The sequence below is a fragment of the Macrobrachium rosenbergii genome, chromosome 8 (genome assembly GCF_040412425.1).
Source record: "Macrobrachium rosenbergii isolate ZJJX-2024 chromosome 8, ASM4041242v1, whole genome shotgun sequence".
NCBI lineage: Eukaryota > Metazoa > Arthropoda > Malacostraca > Decapoda > Palaemonidae > Macrobrachium > Macrobrachium rosenbergii.
This window is the reverse complement of record NC_089748.1, coordinates 81814150-81836649: the sequence shown is the minus strand read 5'-3', so window position 1 is coordinate 81836649 and position 22500 is coordinate 81814150. Positions and strand designations below refer to the sequence as shown.

General features: G+C 36.6%; 1 protein-coding gene across 2 annotated transcripts in view; it reads right to left on the bottom strand.

The window, feature by feature from the left end:
- Positions 1-22500, bottom strand: part of LOC136841009 (GATA-binding factor 1-A-like) — a 281344-nt gene that overhangs the window by 200787 nt on the left and 58057 nt on the right. The gene's annotated exons all lie outside the window — the stretch shown is intronic.

Below are 22500 nucleotides of genomic sequence, written 5' to 3'. Positions count from 1 at the left end.
CAAATCCCTGCCCTGTGACAGACATACAAACGCAGACAAAACAAATTAAATTTTTGCTTTTACGCCACCTTTTCCTTAAGTGCTTTATAGGTTAACTCTCATTTTTCACCTAATGCTCCACCTTTTCTTCCAGCCACTGCCAGGCGTATGATTAACATACAACAATAAGTCCAAATCCCCCATAACATTAATTTTTTTTAATAAGAATTTACGTTAATTTTGATTATAATTTATGATAATTATTAGTATAATAATTGTTTATTACCTCGAAAATTCAACATTGAAAACCTAGAGGGCATAAAATTAGAGGAACCCGACGAAGATCCGTCTTCCCTCCCACTGCTACGTGAAAAGAATTGTTGCCATATATCATTACCAGTGTAAACCTAACTGTTATCATTTTTAAATATAATCGTATTATTCTATAAATGTATTGTTACAAAGTTTTAAATTTAATGTACAATATTTTATAATAGATTTGGTATAACAAAATGCTTTAAAAGTGTAAATTATTCGCGATTTTTCTTCATAAAAACGCTGACAGTTTGATTTGTTTGGTGGAAAGGGCGTCGAGAATAGTTACACCTGCTGACACGTCTTTCATCAGTTGCGGTTGTTTTTAACTTTTGCTGTGAAACCATACTGTTGGATTCTGTTCTGACTGACAAGGGGGGAGAGAGAGAGAGAGAGAGAGAGAGAGAGAGAGAGAGAGAGAGAGAGAGAGAGTGAAGACGAGACGTAAGAAATTCTTCCATGTCCGAGCATGCGTAGATCGGTAGAAAAAAAATTACCGTTGTGCATGTCCACACGGCATTTTACCCCGACCAATTCCAATTCATACCCCTTTCGTGATGACGTAATAATGTATCAAACAAAATCATTCCCTTCGTGGAGGAATGTAAGGCAATCGGTTATTTATTGTTTTGAATAAATACACACTGATAAAAGATAGAAATGAATATATATCATTCTACTACATAATCATTAACAATCATTTTACTGTATATGATTACACCAACAAGAGATACGAATTGACTGGTTGTTGTAGTTGCCAGGTGTCACTATGTGGTGGTGGATACATGGCCTAAGGATGTTAAATTCTGTGATAGTGAATGGGTGTGCAGGGAGAGAGTGAGAGAGAGAGAGTGAGAAAGTGAGAGAGAGGGAGAGGAAGAGAGAAAGGGAGAGAGAACAGTGGCGTTAGGCCTTACTGTTGTTTGTTATCAATATAACTATCATTAATTAAACGGTGACGAGGGGCTTATGAAGACATCATCTCCACAACTTAAGAGTGGGAGAGATATCTCTTTCAATTTGGACATAGAAAAGACAGAGAAATAATGGAGAGAGAGAGAGAGAGAGACAGGGAGAGAGAAAGCTAAGTAGACGAGATATTCAAAGCTCCGAATTAGTTATATTTTTTCCTGCAACATATAATTATACTTTACACGATAAAACAATTTAAAGGAGATACAGGAAATACTTCAGAGTTCTCCTGGGCAGCACCAGGTAGGTCAGCTACTTCTATCTGAACTACTCGCTTTAAGTATCTTATTCACACCACCTGTATTGAATCCCTCAATCCATTTAAACACCTCACTTAAATCTCCCTTCGCTCAACGCCTCTCAAGAGAGTGCAAATGAACGAAGCCTTTCGCCTTTTGGTCAAAATTTCAACTCATGAATCATCTCCGTCATCCTACAGTAAGGTGTCTAGAACTGAATTGCATAATCCAAGTGTTTCCTGACTAGCGCTAATAAATACTGTTTTAATATGACCTCTGCTCTTCTGTCACTTACACTTCTGGAAATAGATTATGAAACCCTGTTAGTTCGATTTGCTCGCCTCAATAAAGTGTTTCCTGTGCCAAAGATTAGCGTTTACTCTCGCACCCAAATCCCTTGTAATTGTAACGGTAATTGTAATTGAATTGGTTAAGTAACTGTAATTGTAATGTAATTGCTATATCCGAATGTAATTATAATTGTAATTGTAATTTATTTATTTTGAAAGTAATTGTAATTTACTTCTGCAAGTGTAATTACTCCAACCCTGATTACTCTATGTACACAAGCAATGAGTTTTACTCTATGTACACAAGCAATGAGTTTGTTGTTCATAAACACAGGCCATAAGTTTGATTCTCATGCGCAAGCAATGAGTTTGGAAGTTACTCTGAATACTGGCTTTGAGTTTGTAATGTTACTCCTGAACACTGGCAATAGTTTTGAGATGTTACCCACGAATACTGGCAACAGTTTTGCAATGCCATCCATGAACGTAGGCAATGAATTAATTTTCCATGACCCCTGCCAAATGCGTGTTGGGCTGTCCGTGAACACAGACAGTGAGTAAATGGTACTACCTGTACAATGATTATAATGCTGTTCATGATCGCAAAGCACTGAGACATTCATACTATCCTTGAATAAGGGCAGTGCTTTGTGGGCCTGGTCATAACATGAGCGGGAACTGTGATGCTTCCTTGAACAGTGCGTTGTGGAACTGTTCATGAACACAGGCAGTGAGTTTGGGATGCTATACATAATTAAGGCATGATTTTCCAATGTTATCCTTCAACAAGGCTTTGAGTATGTGAAATACGCATTGACATAGATAATGAAGTTGTGAAGATATTATATCACATGAGTAAGATGCAATTGTTTGTACCCATAAATTTAGTGAATACAATGCTGCAGTGAACGTCAGTGTTCGCCAAGCTATCGGTGGCAATCAGGTGTTTGATCGTATTTGCTATATAGCACTTGAGATGTTTAGAAGGTCATCAGGCAGTTAATGCATGTACCGATATACATTTTTAAATACAGTATACTAAGGTAGGAGTAGTTGAGTCTTTTTTGATAATGCTCAGTGGCAAAACTGATCTATGATGTAATCATTTCCTCCCTAACAAGAGCTCACATTACACAACTTCGCTGCTTTATTTTAAAGTTCAACGGCTTCTTTAACTTTTACCTGAATTCTTGAAAGATCAAAGGTATCTTTTTAAGAATATGACTTTGATCATATAGTAAGTGGGTTATCTTAATTTTGATTTTGGCGATTTTCAGAATAGTACATTTTCTAAGTATTAATATACAAATTTTGTTTGAGTGGTTTCTACGTATAGTGAAGATTTTTAACTTTAAATGGCTTCAGAAGCAGAGTAGCATTGTAAAGCATAAATGTTATATAGCCTTAATGCACAATTATGGTATAAAATGTACTAGTAGATGATCTTACTCCAGATGGTTACAAGTTTTCATTGGGCTAAAGGTCGTTGATCGGACAAACGTAACTCATGGTTTTTATAAGTTAATTATCCTTAAAGTGAAAGATATCGTACCTATTTCAAGAAATATTAGAGTTAAAGTTCTCTATACGAAGTTGCCGAGTAACTGCCGTAAGAAATTTTCTGCTGCCCCCTTCTTTTTTTTTTTTTTACAGGTCACAACTTGCTGGAGGAACCAGAATTCAAGAAAAGGTGCAGATACGGAGCGGATTTGCGAAATTTTCAGTGTTAGACTGAAATTTAAAGGGATCCAAGTTGTTGACAAGATAGGTGTAGGCTTATATTCATTTAATTTCTAAATTTTCCATGCTGCGCTTTTCATTAAAAGGTTTGTAAGTTTGAAAGTTAGGTTCCTCGGATATTCTGCATTAGTAAACCTACCATTTGCCTGTCTATTATAATTTTTTTTTTAAATGGGTCTAAAGTTTTTAATTTTTTTACTACTTCCTCGGTATTTTTATAGGGGAAAACTAAGTATGTGGAATCTGGTTTATCAACATAATTACAGATGTTGAAGGTAAAAACTGCTTGATTTAGACGTATGCCAGACTGTTTAACAGTATTCACGTGTGAGTGAATACACATGTTAGCAAATTAATGTAAGCCACCCTCATGGAATTGTTGAAAATTCCATTTGTTCAACACCTACAGTGGAAATGTGGTTTTGGCATTGGTTGTGACCACTCAAATGCCCTTAGCTAATTTGTGGGACAACGAGTTGAAATCTGACTCCATATTAATGACTAAAGGTACAGTACCAAGACCGCTGTTAAATGTATTGGGAGCAAAAATTTATGTAAATATTTAATTTTACTATTTTAGAATAATGTGTAATTAGAAGGTAAAACTAAATATCAAACCATTTATTTCATGGAGCTAGTACAAAGAAATTATTTCCATTTATTGTAAGAAAATTTGATAATGTGATGGTCGGTTACACTTCCATGGACAAATGTCTTAAGCTACGTTGCTAAATATAGGATGTAACGCAGGTGGCAAGAATTTTATGTTATACACAATAAAAAAATTCTGAAATATTGAAATTAAGGTACGTGATTAAATATTGGATTTAACGTAAGTGAAAAAATTTTAAGTTTATAGATTATAAACAAAATTCTGAAACACTGAAGTTAAATTGTTGTTAAAGTATTGCGCGACGTTTTTAATGCGGGGGTGGGCGGGGACGGGTTGTGGGGGGGGGGGAGATTGGAGGTCGTTTAGCAAACAAATCTGGTTGACCACATAAAACTTTGAGATGCACAGTTTCTTTTACCAAAAACATTTAATAGTTTGTTTTAACGATTTCCGTTTAATAGGTCACTTCGATTCTGAATAACCTCATAGGTCCCAACTCTGCTTTTTGCCAAATTTCATATTCCATTCCATTTAATACGTCACTAGTATAGGGTAATGACCATTTATTTTCACAGCTATCCATGAAACCCAAGTAGGATGTTATTGCCGTCAGTGCACTGTAGGCATTACTTAAGGTTCTCCCCTTCGTCCCCTAGATAGAAACCCTTTCATTCCTTTTACTGTAACTACGTTTCTGTTCTCTTATGTCTTTCTTTCCACCCTCTCCTATCAATTGTTTCATAGTGTAACTGCGAAGTTTTTCTCATGTTACACCTTTCAAACCTTTCTACTCTGTTTTCCCTTTCAGGCCTGAATGACGTCATAGGCCCCAGTGTTTCGCCTTAGGCTTAAATGCTATATTTTATTCTATTTTGTCCATGAAACCAATTTAAATGCTAATAATTCTCAGGACGGTTGTTTAGTATAGTACCTATTACGGATACAACTGGCTTGGTGATTTTGTGAATTTAACACCGAATAGGAGATAAATGAGCAAAATAAGTCGAACTTAGTAATGAAAGACGTTTGAAGGATTTTAACGTGACTGCCGTTAGATATGGAATGCTGCATGCAGATGTATCATATGAAATGGTATTTGTGTCAATGGGCCTCTTTAATTGCTATAGTTTCTGCTTATTACCGAAATGAAAATCGTAAACTACTGAAGGAATTTGTAAATTAGTGTATGAAGTAAAATACAGGTTATAAAAAACTTCTTGGTTCATAGGCCCCATATTTCACAAATGAATTCTCAATACGGTTTTTAATAAACTGGTTGCTCTAAAACAGAATGGTTGTGGTAAAATGCTATTACCTTTTAAATACGTTTATTTAACTGCAAAGTAACGGATCTGAGAAATTGGTACCAGGCACGAACAATAAGCATTCTAGTGAAAGAAGTAACTCTAAAATTATTGGGAAAAAGGTAAACGCCACTAAGGGTTTCTTTACGAAGACACATCTCGGGATGCTGCTACGTCTGTTTTTACGCAAATCGTGCCGTCGTTTATTATGGGTCGTGCTATAAAGGCCAATAGATTTCCTGAGCGAGCTTCATCGTAACTGAACCTTCTTTGAGGGGAAAAGCCGGAAGGGGAAGAAAGAAAGAGTTGAGGAATAGGAATTGGCGTATAGAATTTAGCCAAAAGCCAAGCGCTGGGAGCTATGAGGTCATTCAGCTCTGAAAGAGAAATTGACAGTACAGTAAGAAGATTTGAAAAATTTAACCTGAGGAAAACGTTGCAGCTGCTATGTGGAACATTGTTAAAGGGTGCAGAAAGTCAGATGTAAGAAAGAGAGTATGAAGGGAGGTAGAGCGAAAGGAATGAAAGAGGGCGCAGGTAAGAGCCAAAGGGACTCTGCAAAGAACCTTAAGTAATGCCTACAGTGCACCACGTGACGTGCACTGAGGGCACTACCCTACCTACGGGAGAGTTGAGGAATTGCTCAAGCTGAGGTTGGCAGGCTTAATAAAGAATTGCTTAGGCCGAGGAGGATAGACCAGAAGTTAAGGGGAAGAAGTGAGGCGCGAAAACAAATTGCTTAGGCCGAGGAATAACATCAACAAGTATAAACCCTTCAGCGCCCCCGCTGCAACCCCCTTCATTCTTTTCGCTGTAACTTCGTTCATATTCTTTCTTCCATCTTACTTTCCACCCCCTCCTAACAATTGTTTCATAGTGCAACTGCGAGGTTTTCCTCTGTTACACCTTTCAAACATTCTTACTGCTTGTCAATTTCTGTTTCACCGTTGATTGACCTCGTAGGTGTCAATGCTTGTATTTTGGATTAAATTCTATATCCCAATTCAACAAGCATAAGGCTATAAATGAGTAAACAGCAACATACGTGACTGCGCATGACACTTGGGAATGATGGTTTGTGTTTATAGTTTAGTGAATGAAAACCTTCTGGCAGGGAACCGTGTGACCTCATGGTATCTAGTGCTGTCAGTGCACCTCACGTGGTGCACATTAGGCATTACTTAAGGTTCTTTGCAGCGTCCTTTCGGCACCAAGCTGCAACCCCTCTAATTTCTTTTACTGTACCTCCATTCATTTTGACTTTCCTACCACTGTAAAAATTGTTTCCTAGTTCAACTGCGACGTTTTCTTCCTGTTACACCTTTCAAGCCTTCTTACCGACTGTCAATTTCTCTTTCAGAGCTGAATGACCTCATAGGTCCCGGGGCTTGGCCTTTGGCAATTAAAACCTTGTCCACAAGATCGGTTATCGCCCGGCTGCGTTGTTCCTTCAACCGGCTCCATCCCCTTGGCATAATTGTTAAGTCCACACTTGCTTGTGGGTGAATTGAATTGTTGTCTTGTCGGGCAGTAGCAAATTAGAGGTAGCCAGGCTCATGCACGATATAATAATAATAAAAAAAACAGCACCTGCGTGCATGGTATTAATCGTTGATGTGTAAAACATCATGAACAGAGACATAAAATTTAGGCTATGTAAACAATGTTGTATAAAATAAGTATCAGGAAGCCTTGTGAATAAAAACTATATATATATATATATATATATATATATATATATATATATATATATATATATATATATATATATATATATATATATATATATATATATATATCAGTGTGGTGGACCAGGAAACCAGTTAACTCTAACATATTTCTTTATTCCCAACGTTTCGTAATAATTTCTCTATTACATCTTCAGGGATCTGTTGAATAATGAACAGATTACTTAAAAAGTTACTGTAAAAGCTTTAAAAATCACAAGAAAAATAAAAAAATAAAATTCACCAACTACAATACAATACAGCTAAAAATAACACAGAACAAAAAAACCGCTAACCAACCTTGGGTGGAGAGAAAACGACAGAATGATTATAGACAGAGTTAACTCAGGTACAGTTGTGTAGAGGAGGTTTTGGGTATTTAACTGGGGACTAGTTGTTTGATAAACAATGACTCAAACAACTGGTATACACAACTGTACCTGAGTTAACTCTGTCTATAATCATTCTGTCGTTTTCTCTCCACCTAAGGTTGGTTAGCGGTTTTTTGTTCTGTGTTATTTTTAGCTGTATTGTATTGTAGTTGGTGAATTTTATTTTTATTTTTCTTTGTGATTTTTAAAGCTTTTACAGTAACTTTTTAATAATCTGTTCATTATTCAACAGATCCTGAAGATGTAATAGAGAAATTATTACGAAAACGTTGGAATAAAGAAATATGTTAGAGTTAACTGGTTTCCTGGTCCACCACACTGATGTGCCCTGCTGGTCGTCGCCTATCCTTTGCTTTTTTATATATATATATGTGTGTATGTATGTTTGCATGTATTTACGTTTGACATGCATACTGACATGTATATACTGTATATATATATATATATATATATATATATATATATATATATATATATATATATATATATATATATATATATATATTATATACACATGTATATATATAAATATATATGCATGTATGTATATATGCTCATTACGTATTTTTCTTGTAACTGGCAGCATACACACACACACACACACACACACACACACACACATATATATATATATATATATATATGTATATATTATGTTATATATACACTTGTGTATATCTAAACATATATATGCATGTGTGTATATATACTCATTACGTAATTTTCTTGTAAGTGGCAGCATCGTAGCTCCGTGTCAGGGTTCACAACACCGGGTACTGCCGGTGAGTTTATTCAACTACCAGTGTCGGAAGTTCGCTGGTTTGTCCCTACAGATATGGAGGTCAGGAGATACAAAGGAGGGGTAGGGCGTAGGGCTTTACTCCGCAGCCTGATAAATTATGATGAAAGCGAAAAGTATAAGTAGGAGTCTTTTCTCAATCAGTATAGAAAGCGAGTGCCATTATAATAAGCACATTGAATAGGCTTCGGTTTGGACGAACCACCGCTGATGATGTGAAAGTTATGCAAGAGAGCCTGATTCCAGTACCACCCAACACTGACCTGGCCCAGGCTTTTGTTGAACATACTCTAGCCTCCGCAACAGCAACAATGGGAATGAGTTCGCCCGTATTACTCTCGACGACAAAGAAGAAAAAATAAATGTTACCCCTAAAGAAGTTGTGCGTTTATATGATATCGCGCGCTTCTGAGTCGATACATTTGCTATATGTCTTGAAATTGTATTACTTGAAGAATTACCAGTGTCTATCTCTTCAGGTATGGTCAGCGCTGTGCGTATTATAATGGCGCTCGTTTTCTATACTGATTGAGAAAAGACTCCTACTTCTACTTTTCGCTTTCATCATAATTTATCAAGTTGCGGAGTTAAGCCCTACGCCCTGCCCCTTCCTTTGTATCCCCTGACCTCCATCTCTGTCTCTTGTGGCTGGGCTTTACTACCCCTTTTGAGATTTTATCACTTTTATGCCTGTGATTTCATCCCTTTTTTTGAAATGGCAACGCCTTCGATCGAGAAAAATCTGGTAACAAAGGAATGTGGGTTATTTAGGTTTTAGATATAGTTTTCTTAGGCCTATGTGGCTTCTCCGTGATTATGGTCAGCCCAGCTCGTTTGCTGCATAATATACAATTTGCAGAGATATATACATATATATATATATATATATATATATATATATATATATATATATATATATATATATATATATATATATGTATATATATATATATATATATATATATATATATATATATATATATATATATGTATATATATATATATATATATATATATATATATATATATATATATATATATATATATATATATATATATATATATATATATATATATACATATATACATACACACACACACACACACACATATATATATATATATATATATATATATATATATATATATATATATATATATATATATATATATATATATATATATATATATATATATATATGTATGTATGTATGTACATGTGTGTGAAGACATTCTAACTGTTGAGACTATTTCCGGTAGTTCAACGATCGCGAAAACCAAAACTGCATAGGTAAATTCAACTTGTGTGATAATTGTTAATTAAGCTAGTTGAGAGTAAGTCAGCCAGCTTCTTCTAGCATCTTTTGCTAATGACACACATTAAGAAAACGGCGTCTCTTCTAATGTTGTGAGCAGTCCGTACCGGAGCATCAGGAAATTTGAGTTTTGGTGGCTAATTTGAATGACATACTGTAACTTTAAAATTTCATTATTTCAAAAAACAAGCTCCGAAAGGCAACCCGCCAGAACACGAACTTTCAGAAAAATTAAGTATCACGGCTGCATCTTTTACATTTATTGCTCCACAGATATGTTAGGTCCCTCATCCACCTGACCCCTACCACATCCCCTGAACGCCTAAAACCGGAACATCTGAACGGATTTCTATGAAATTTGGCCATATTAGAGACCTTAGTTGGAAACCTCTAAAGCCAAAGTTTCATCCCGATCGGTTGGATCTTTCCAGTCATAAAGGGCCAAAATCGTGGTTTTTGTGTGCTCCGAGTGACTGGGCTTTGCTAACCGCCAACAACCGTGGCGGTTGATTTACCCCTTGATTCTTCAACTCCTTAATTGGCGTCCTCACATGATTAGCAGTTACTTCTGCAAGCACCTTCATATTCACATGAATCATTGAATTACACGTTCCCTTTATCCTCTTACCTTAACAACTCTTCGAAATACTCAGAAGACAGGTCTCCCTCAAACAGACAACTTTCTGTTAAACTGCTCTGCTAATATTCATTTCTGTGTTAATTGTCATTCGTAGCATTTTCCCTCCAGGACCTCCAGTGCAGGGCATCTGCTCAGGTTCATTGCTCAAGTCCACCTTTCTTTTATCGTTTTGTCCCTGACTACCAATAACGCTCATTGTATACCGTTACAAAACATCTCTCCTCTCTCTCTCTCTCTCTCTCTCTCTCTCTCTCTCTCTCTCTCTCTCTAGTATATATATATATATATATATATATATATATATATATATATATATATATATATATATATATATATATATATATATTTGTGTGATGCCTTACGTGTACTTTACAATAAAACATACATATCATCACATACCCTATTAATGTGTACCTAGAAGAATTCTTTGGGAAAACTTGGAAGCGTAGTTTAGGCGTTAAGGCTTGGAAGAATCTCAGCCCTGCTGGAGATTTACCCATAACTCGTACTTTACAACATTAATTTGTTGTGAATAGATTGAAAACAATGCGAAAAGGTTCGGGACTGTGAACAGTGGAATGGAATATTTTCCTCTACAGGACTGCATTTTTCTACTTTGTAAGTTTTAAAAATTATGTTCTTTATGATCAGCATAGACAGTATCAAGATTTCATCTGACGACTTTGTTTTATTGGAATAACTTTGAAGTTTTCAGACACTTCATACACATGATTTATCTTTAGAAAAGATGACTGCAGACAGATTCTTAGGAGAAGCGGTAAAATCTGGAGGACTGTTGTTACCCTACTCACCAGTAGGTGAAGCAGACAGCTGGAAGGTGTTCCTTGTCCGTCTTTTTCCTCCGTAAGATCTATGACGTGTATGTTATACTATAACTTCTGCAGGGTAGATGAAACCCCTGAACAAAAAACAATGAGCTGCTTCGTAGACCTCCTCAGAAGGCTCATCAGCAGTGCGTCAGATTTTACTGTTATTCATCATACAATTCCTTTAAGTGATTAAACCAATTAGGGCGGTTGCATTGTGTTCATGATGAAGAGCGTGCAAAGTAAAATACAGCGACATTCATAACCTGGTCTCTCCACATCCCTCACCCAGCCCTTCCCATTCTACTCCTCTGGTCCGAGTCCTATTTAAGAAAGAAGGGTGAAAGGCCCTTAAAATTACAGAGGAACTGTCTTATCTTGGCCATCAAAATGTCCGAGAGGCAGTGGAGAGAGAGAGAAAGAGGGGAGAGAGAGAGAGAGAGAGAGAGAGAGAGAGAGAGTTCTATGAAATTCAAACTGTTCTTATACTGCAACAATGAAATGGATAATGACAAAACTGCAACTATAAGTCATATTACCCTGATAGAAAATTAATAAATTATTGAACGTGAGATATATATATATATATATATATATATATATATATATATATACACACATATATATACATACTCTATATACACACAGACACACACACACACACACACATATATATATATATATATATATATATATATATATATATATATATATATATATATATATATATATATATATACATACTACTTAGACGTTGATTTAAAAGGTGTAGTACTTTTTCTTCCACCACTCTTTCTGCATATGAGAGCTCGCAAACACGCAATCTCTCTCTCTCTCTCTCTCTCTCTCTCTCTCTCTCTTGCTCTCTCTTTATATATATATATATATATATATATATATATATATATATATATATAGTGCATGGTGTTAGGCAGATGAAATAACGGTATCAATTACAATGCCAGTAACTCAACGCAAATCGGGAATCTGTACTTGTGACTTAAGTTTTTAAAACACTAATTGAGCCTGAACTTCCTGCAATATTGCATTCAAAGTGATGGCTAAAAAACCATGTAAATGAATATATGAATAAATGCTGGTTGTGAAACTAGCTATAGAGTCCTTCACGTAGAACGTAATGCATATCTTTGAATTTGACAGCGGACTTTCAGCATAACCCTACTCAGCCCATCATTTTCCCTAATGTTTCTCCCCCTCCTCACCGCAAACCTAATTCCCAAACAGAGTATATAACCCACTTTGGAAAACACTCCCAGTGAAAATGGAAGTCTTAAAAATTATGGTGGCTGTCAGACCTCCTTTGACTTACCAATGTTTCTTGTCTCGTTACAGAAGCGTTCGGATATATCTTCACTCGTTTGGTTGACGCCAAACTGAATCTCTTACCCGAATTTTAACTCCTTTGCCGTTTGCAGCAGATATTATATAAGTCGTTTGTATGGATATAAGATGAAACAATATTCGTTATAGAAGATGAATGTTTCATATTGGCGTTACTCAACGGAAATGTTCTCCAAGTCACACTCGAAGACGATCGAACGCGCTTCCTCTTCTTCAACTTGGCGGTTCGAAGTTCTGTTTAGTTTTCGTCGCGTTTCACTTCCTCGGTTGGCCGTCGTTTGTCAGTCTCCGTGGTGGAGGTTTTCCCTTACAAGTTCCTTCTGCTTATTGTCCTCATGTTTGTTTATCGTTAATTAGTTGTCACTAACTACTTAGAGGCGTTGCGTTTTTCCTTTGTCCACAACACTCACTTGACCGCCCGCATTTTCACATATGTGACTTTCTCCCTTCACCCCACCCACACACTCTCTCTCTCTCTCTCTCTCTCTCTCTCTCTCTCTCTCTCTCTCTCTCTCTGTGCCATTCCTCTAAATTAATGGATTTGTTGACGTGTGTGTATAATTTCTCCTGTATAAGTATTTTGTGTTAATGCTTGTATTTCCCCCTAAAGTTAGCAAAAAAAGCAGTATAAACTAAGAAAACCTGCAAAAAATGTTTACACTGTATTTCCCAATTTATGGGAATTCCACATCTACTTAATATTTACTTGTAATTCATAAAGACTTATGTGTCAGTTCTGAAGAAAAGCATCTCCAAAAGTCTTTTCGAATTAAATAGTGCTGTTTCTTGACACCTTCATTTACTTCGTAGAAAAGAAATATGAAATGTTCTAGTCAAAAGCATGTAATTTCATAGACAATCATGATCATGCGGGGGTGAAATAGGTTGCAATGATTATGATGTGGGCACTGTGAATAGCACCAAGAAAGTTCTCTAAGAATCCTTCCTCAAATAAATCAAGGGGATCATTTACATGCAACGCAAAGAAAGAGAGAGATGGAGCGACAAAGAAAGGGAGAGAGAGAGATAGCGAGCAGAGAAAATCGCTTAAGCAATTCTCTTATGAATATTCGCGAGGCCAGATGAAGTCATGAACAAGAGCACGTGGAGGCTGAACCCAATCCCGTTGAATAATAAAGAGATCAGTCGATATAAAGGGAACTGAAAATTATGACGGTGTTCTATCCGCCCCTTTGCCACACCCCTCGGCGGGGTCTCCCCACCCCCTCCTCAGGTCGTTAGGCGCTCTCTGGGCAAAAGTCTGCTGAAGGAGATGAAGAATGCTTAGCTTTGGGTTTGTTTTTGTCTCGTTATTGGTCCAAGAATTTTACGGTGCTTTGGTTCATTAAAAGATGTTGTTAGAAGTCAGGACATGCTGAAGTTTATAATGATATTATATTTATTTTGATCTATCAACGTATTTTTGTGATCAAAATAAGTGCCTAAAGCTTTGAAGAATTTAATATGCTGATAATATGGGATAGCAAAACAGTAACTACTCTATGCACAATGCATATTACTCTAATAACTTTCGAATTGCCGTATTTGTGTTTTCTTTTCCGTTTATTGAATAGTCTGATTCACGCTAAGGACGTGTTTACTGTACATGCGTACTTATAAATACGTTACAAGACTTTCGGCAAATATTTATCCCAAACATATATCCTTGCTCGCTAAGGTTTCTGTGAATCACACAAATACCAGCTCTATTCATTTTCACATTCTGCACAGATTTGAACGGAACCACACGCAGTAAATCATAAATTTCTCTGCTAATATTTGCTCTCAAAACAGTTATTGTATATTTTCATCATTTTCGTTTTGAGGCTCTGATCACAGATCATATGGGCAACAATGGGTTCTTTTTCTCCCTTGAGCGTTGGTTCATATCTGATAACGACGTGAAAGCAATATTTTGAACCAGATAGAAACACTTACATTTGGGACGAGAGAGAGAGAGAGAGAGAGAGAGAGAGAGAGAGAGAGAGGTTTTGAAAATCAGAAACACAACAGCTAAATTCCCAAACCCCGTTCTTTAAGGATAAAAAAAAGTCTTTCAAGTCTACAAAGGCACAATACGTTTCTAGTCTTGAGAAGTGTCCTGGCAGAGAGAGTGTTAATTTTGAAATAAAAGGAATACTAATTCATACACACACACACACACACACACACACACACACACACACACACACACATATATATATATATATATATATATATATATATATATATATATATATATATATATATATATATATATATATATATATATATATGTGTGTGTGTGTGTGTGTGTGTATGTCTGACTTACAACAGGACTAAACCCCGGTCTTCCAAATGAGAGGCCAGGGTGTTACCAGTTGACTCAAATAAGCCTTAAAAGAAGTTGGAACTTAAGTACTCTTGTATCTAAGGGTTTTCCCGGGTAGGCTGCCATCTAACATACCAGTGAATTTTACCCATATTCCCAACCCACCAGTGAGTATGATAAAACTAATGAATATATTAACTCGCATTTCACAGAAATAAATTTCTGACTCACATCAGGACAGAACACCGGTGTTTCTAATGAGAGGCCAGGGGATTACCAGTTGACCCACATTAGTCATAAAAGAAGTTAGAGTACAGCAGTACTTAGGACCCAACTTCTTTTATGGCCCACGTGGGTCAATTGGTAATGCTGTGAGACTGGGGTTTGGTCCCGAATCGACATACTCATGTATATATATATATATATATATATATATATATATATATATATATATATATATATATATATATATATATATATATATATATATATATATATATATATATATATATATATATATATATATATATATATACAGGTATATATCAACAAGAAATGAACTTTTAAATCAACAATAAACTAGTAAAAAATGCTGCATGAAACTCTCAGCCACGGCCCATGAAACTCTCAACCGCAGCCCATGAAACTTGCAGCCACAGCCAGGTGGTGGCCTGTGTTGTTGGCACCAACAGCGGTGCCAGACACACGATCATGGCTAACTTTAACCTTAAATACAATAAAAACTACTGAGGCTAGAAGGCTGGAATTTGGTATGTTTGATGATTGGAGGGTGGCTGATCAACATACCAATTTGCAGCCCTCTAGCCTCAGTAGCTTTTAAGATCTGAGGACGGACGGACAGACAAAGCCATCATAATAGTTTTCTTTTACAGAAAACTAAAATTGTTATTAAGTTTAGTGCATAATCAAATACTTCGAATCGTTTCATGTTCTAAAATGCCACTTTAGAGCTTCGTTAAAATTTCCGCTTTCTGCTTACATATCAACATGTTCAACTAATTGAATACAGTATTTCTTTTAGCTTGACAACTCACCATAAATAAAAAAAAAAAAAACAGTGTTAGTCGATGGTAATCAGTAGAAACAAAGGGTTATCATTTATACGATAAAAGATCGGATTCAACTCCGAGGGAGAATCTGCAGAAGAGGAAATGAGCGCACCTGAGTCTTCCTCACAGCATTTCTGGAGATCCCTGATGTCACAGTGAGAATGCCTAAAAATCTCTGTAGTCGTAAATTTTCGACAAAGAAGCTAGTAAAATTCATCCTTACCACATAAAAATCTATTCGAAACAAATTACATAATGTCATGCCCGGATAGAGGTGGCATGTTAAAAATTACTTGTCCTTTAGCAAAAGAGCTCAGTGTTAATTTGACTTCAGCGTTAAGAGCCAATTAAAATACCAGTCTTTCACAGTCGACATCCAATGCATCTCTGAGGTTGCCTTCCTGCTATCTTGGAAATGTTTGAACCACATATCCTGCATTGCGACTGAAACCTATACGTAATCTCTAAAAGGTAGCTGATAATCAAATATCAAGAACCATCAAAAACCAGTCATTTAGGGACAGTTGTCTGCTAGAATTTGACCTCATGATTTTAGAACAGAGACAGTTAGTTGCCAGTCTGCGTGAAAATGAAAGGAATCCTTCTCTCGGCTAGTAAGGAACTCAACTAAAAAAGGTGCAAAATAGCAGACAACTCCAGAATAAGTCAGATCCACTAGTTATTTTACGAAATTGTTTGTAACATCACGAAGCTGGGTACATCATCTGCAAAAACCACTCGGGATAGATTGTATCGGACGAGCAGTTGTTGAATTGCTATCCAAAACTAAATTAAGCATTTACATAATGATCAGTAAATCGTTTTTTCGTAAAAGTGACTGCATTCTGTAGCGAAAAATGAAGTGTTTATTGTTGTAGCAGCATGAACATCAGACAACTAGAGCCACCGGCAGAAGTTTTTTACTGTTTCCTCACAATGCACATGTAAAATCATTGTATGCAGAATATATCATTATATCTTTTCGCAAAACAGGAACCAGCGTCATGCGTCTCCTAGTAAAGCAGTGTGCCCTATCGAATATTTTCCCTCGAAGAAATTAGTTATTTCTTTTGGCTTGTATACGACACACATTGTGTTCGAATAAAGAAAGAAAAAGAGAGAGAGAGAGAGAGAGAGAGAGAGAGAGAGAGAGAGAGCAGTAGGACCGGTAGGACCCCTCATAGAATTGAGACTAAAGTGGATGAATCGCGGCGGAGGGTGCGTAACGTCAGGAGGTGGAGGAGGAGGTGTGAGCGGAACCAAAGGATTATCTCCGCCTCCAGTTAATTGCATGCGAAGCACCACGACCTTGCACTGTTCGAGATAATTGGGAGACTTGTTTCTTGCTCTTTTTGTGCTCTCACGGGTCTCCTTTTTCCATAGGGGGTTGGGGAAGGATTCCTCAGGTGAGCCAGGGGGAGAAGGATGAGGGGCTGGAGATGTTCTCTGATTTCTTGATTTACCTATTAATTTCGAAGGGAGAGAAGGTGGGGGATGCGTTGTGGTGTTCCACTTTACGCTTTTCAAAGATAAGGTCTTTAGGATTCCTTTTGTTGTTTATTGTAGCTCTTGTTACCCTTTCATCCCGTTTAAAGGGGCTACCTTGTCGTCCATGGTGAGTATTTATCCGAAGTATCGTTTTCTAATATCATTTTGTGATTAAAACAGAACGAAAATTTGATTGAACGGGAAAGTGAAAATGTGACAATCGCCTTTTTTAAGTGCCTGTATTCTAGCAATTATACAGTGATAACAATTCATTTACATGTATTAAACATTCTGAAAGTATTTTTCTCTTGCATACGCACGTTATCTTGTTCAAGGGCCGACTCAAGTGGGTAAAACCATCTTGATCCCTGTCCCACTTATATATTTCTATGTAAATATATATTAAATAATGACTTTACAAAACGCGTGGCTTTCACCATATTTATTCTTTTGGAAAAAGTATGAATAAGATTCAGGGTAGGTAAAATATGGTAGTAATTTTGTTTTAGGAAATTACACCTTTTGCTACAAAACGAGATTGGCTTTTTCCGAATCTTTCACTCGCTTTCAGAGATTTGTACTTTTAGTTTCCGTCGTGATATGTTCTATTCATTAGTCATCCCAACTTATCATATGTTTGAACATTTTGTTCTCGCCCAAAAATCCTCCTGCTTTCTTAATGTGCGTAGCTCATCAAGTTCTCTGTAAGACTAATGTCAAATATTACATTTTACTGTTGCAGGAGTCAGACTTCTTTACAAAAGGACCTCCGTCCAGGTGCCAGACAATTAATGATGGCATACTATTGATGACGTGAGTGAAGCGCAAAGCTAATAACAGCAAACGCCACACGGGCGACTTTTCCTTAGAAAAACATAATTTTTCTAAACAGGTGTAGGATGTGAAAAAGGGAACAATTTGCATCAAAAGCTAAAAAGTTTCCGAAAATTCTAAAATGTCTAAGAAACAAAGGTAGCCCAGCTCTCTCCAGACGTGCCAATCATCTTTCTTTTTCACAGTGAAGCTTGAGATTAACAATTCTTCGCTCTCTTAGTTTATGGAGACGGACGTTTTAAGGATGGCTTTTTGGGATGGATTCCATCCGATTAAACCTGAAACAGACTTCAAGTGCTTGGGGAGGTGAATTGACAGTTAACTGCCGAAGCACTGTGCTGCCTCGTGTCAGGTTTAATTGAATTGTATCATGCTGATAGAAAGGGCGTATTTTGATATACAGATTTAAATCTAAGAAGTTGATTGGAATCCATAGATAATTTTCGTCGTGGTTGCTATGCAAAATCATCAAGAGTGGAAAGCAAAAACAACAACAAAAAAGAATGATGTGCAACAAACTTCAAAATGTAAAAGTAATACAAATACTTGTTAAAATCATTTTAGATTTCTCTCTCTCTCTCTCTCTCTCTCTCTCTCTCTCTCTCTCTCTCTCTCTCTCTCTCTCTCTCTCTCCCCAACAAGAAAAAAAGAAAGAAAGTAGTGTATTGCTCCCTCCCCCAGGGAGGTTATGGTTTTCGTTAAGTTTATTTGCCCGATGGTTCTTTAGTCTCTTTGGCCGACTTGCTGTTTGTAAGCCTATCTGTTCGTAGCATTTTGTGTTACGATCGGATGTAATTATGCTGAGTGCAATGTGTCATTAGGTGATCTTTAGATAATGAAATTTTTTTGGGGGGGGGATTTTTGTCAAAGATAAAGGTCACTGGTCAAGATCTCATGGTTTTGTCAGTTTAAATGTTTTATAGCCAGCTATACATTTATTGCATCCTAACGATTTAATCGACCAAATATTACCTTGAAGAATCGGAGAGCGTATTCCTAGGTTTGCTGTAGTTCTTGTGCTTCCAGTTGTAATAATGATTCATTATAATTGTGTTCGTCTTTAATGGTCAAGGTCACAGTCATGCCTTGATGGTTTAAATGTTTAACTAGCAGATGCTCGCTATTGCTCGTATTTGCTAGTTCCCATACACATACCCATAACCATAATCTGTATCATACCCATACCCATATCCATACCATACCCATACCCACATCTGTGCCATATCCATATCCATATCCGTTCCATACCCATACTGACACCCATACCCATATCTGTACCAACCTAACCTAACCTAACTTAAACTAATGTGGTTCGGATTCCACAATAAGCTGTAGGTCCCGTTGCTAGGTAACCAATTGGTTCTTAGCCACGTAAAAGAAGTCTAATCCTTCGGGCCAGTCCTAGGAGAGCTGTTAATCAGCTCAGTGGTCTGGTTAAACTAAGGTATACTTAACTTATACCCATACCCATGTCTGTGCCATACCCATACCCTTATCTATTCCATACCCATACTCACACCTATACCCATACCCATATCCGTACCCATATCCATACCTATACCCATACCTGTACCATACCTATACCGATACCCATACTCATAACCATATCTGTACCATACCCATACTCATATCTGTACCATACTTGCAGAAAGGCAGCCAAGGAAATTAATATAATAGGTTACCAGATACATGTGTGTTGTACGGTTTCAGTGTTGACACATTATAACGGTGATTCCTAATAATAAAACGCATCGACTTTACCCTTACAAATTCAAAGGCCTAGGGCTCAGATGAGATATTTTTTGTCCTATGTGATCATATTTTGAACATGAGCTAAATGCTCTAGTTGGAGGTGTACTCTCTGCTTAGTTCTGTGTTCCCAAAAAGAGAGAAAAAATTCATCGTGAAAACACTCTTAGTTCTCGAGACGGGTTTTGGCATCAAGTTCCAGAGGTAGAGCAACAGGTGAAAAGGCAAACATTTTTTTTTATACCAACTTGAGAGATGCAAAATCACGATATCTGAATATATTGTCGTTAAAGTTATTTAGTCCTGATTTTGTAATTGAAAGGCTAGTGGTGCTCTCAGAATTGTCGTAATTTACAAGACGGAAGGAGCAACATTTGGTGTGAGTCATTTCAGAATATTTAGGAAATTTTGTTTTGCTGGAGTACTCGGGCGTGTCTTGGCCAAATCCACTTTGGTATTGGGAGGAATCCTGGCCCCTTTATCGTGGATTCCGCGCAAGGACAGAATTTTTTTTTTTTTTTTTTTTTTTAATGTGCGATCGAATGACGGCCTCTTGAGAGCCTGAAATTGTGCCGTCATCCTCCTGTTACATTTAAGTGATCTGTATCATGATGATGGCGGAAGATGGTTTTGTCAAAGATGAAAATGTACTTAATGATCAATATTGTTACTACAAGATTCGTAATATCTCAAGCAATAAAATTCCACAGTATTCATTCTATCAATAGCAAATTATTTCTTAACTTTTTATTACTGTGATGAATCTCCTCATATTAAATACCATATCGTTCAATGCTGACATTATCGTAATTTCTTGAAGAATCTCTCTCTCTCTCTCTCTCTCTCTCTCTCTCTCTCTCTCTCTCTCTCTGAAATGCTGAATTCTTTATGGCCTATGAGATAGCTACCTGTTCCGGAAGTTATTAATACAAATTAATCATATTTATGGTAGTCCACAGTTTCTTAGGTTTTTTCTTTATATTTGTTAACTTTATTATTTTTCCTTATAACACCGACGAAAGTTCACGCGTATTTTCACACTTTATTTTGACGATCGATTCCGAAATGTAATTCTAGTTCCATCATCATAATTTCTAGCCTTATAAGAAAATATATGAAAAAATTCGAATGCCCTTACAAAAGAGTCAGTAGTGAGAGATCGGCAGGCATCAGAGTACGGACAAAGAGACCCCGTTAAAACTCGAGGGGAAATTATTTCAATTAAGTAACATTAGAACTGACTAAGACCTCGTATTTTACAGTTCCCGAAAAGAATTGACATATGACAGCATGAAAATTGGATTGTAATTCTGGGTACTCGATGCTGCTGCTTTTTGGCACTTTATTAAATGTAACATTTCTCTCTCTCTCTCTCTCTCTCTCTCTCTCTCTCTCTCTCTCTCTCGCTCTCTCGTACAACTTCCCTTTGTTGTCACTTCAGTCGTTTTTGTTAACGGTCCTGGTTAACTCATGCTCCCCTTTATCGCACAGTTTGATTTGAATGATGAAACCGCACATCTGGTGCAAATGTTTTATTTTCTTTTTATACCTTTTCACGTTTTAGCTTTTTACCCCACAACATTTTCTTGCTACCCATTCACTTCTCGATATATCTATTTTGGGTAGCTAGCACCATGCCCTTATTAGCCATACCTGCCACCAACTACAGTCGACTAACCAATCGCTACCTAAAGTTTAAGTCAACTAGGGCTCAGTGGAATTGAACGGAACATACTTAAATCCCCTCAACCCCCGCCCTCCCCCAGGAAATCGACCGAAGGTTCTCTCGCTGGTAAGACGAGTACGTATCATAACTTAAGATCATAAAAAGGATTAGTAAAACTACGCAGCACTGAGACTGGTTAACAATTGCCAAAAACCATTGGTATATAGTTCCCTAAAGGGCTAAGGGCATAGGCTTGCTTCCTCGGCCTTAAACCTTACTGTAGTGTTTAGTGAGGAAGGTTAACACCCTTAGGAGCCACCACTGTAGGGGAACTTTTATATACACTGTAATATATATATATATATATATATATATATATATATACAAACACACACACACATATATACTGTATATTCATGCCATCTTGTTTATTTGAAGATTTCTGATCAGGCTAATGTCTATATTCTTTCAAAATATAATTTCTGTCACATTTAGCTCCCAAAGTGGCACTCTGTTCTCTGCAGATTTAATTTGTCATGAATACTCTCTCTCTCTCTCTCTCTCTCTCTCTCTCTCTATATATATATATATATATATATATATATATATATATATATATATATATATATATATATATATATATATATATATATATATATATATATATATACATATTATATACAGGGTGTTTCTGAAATTACAGCCCCCGCCTCTACAGAATAAACTAAAATTGATATGGACAAAAGCAAAAGTAATTCAGAACAGGTATTTATTCAAGTTTCTCTCTGAGTATTTAATATTTTGTGTGGCCTCCATCTGCCTGTACCACAGCCTGAATTCTTGAGGGGTATGATTTCAGCAAATCGC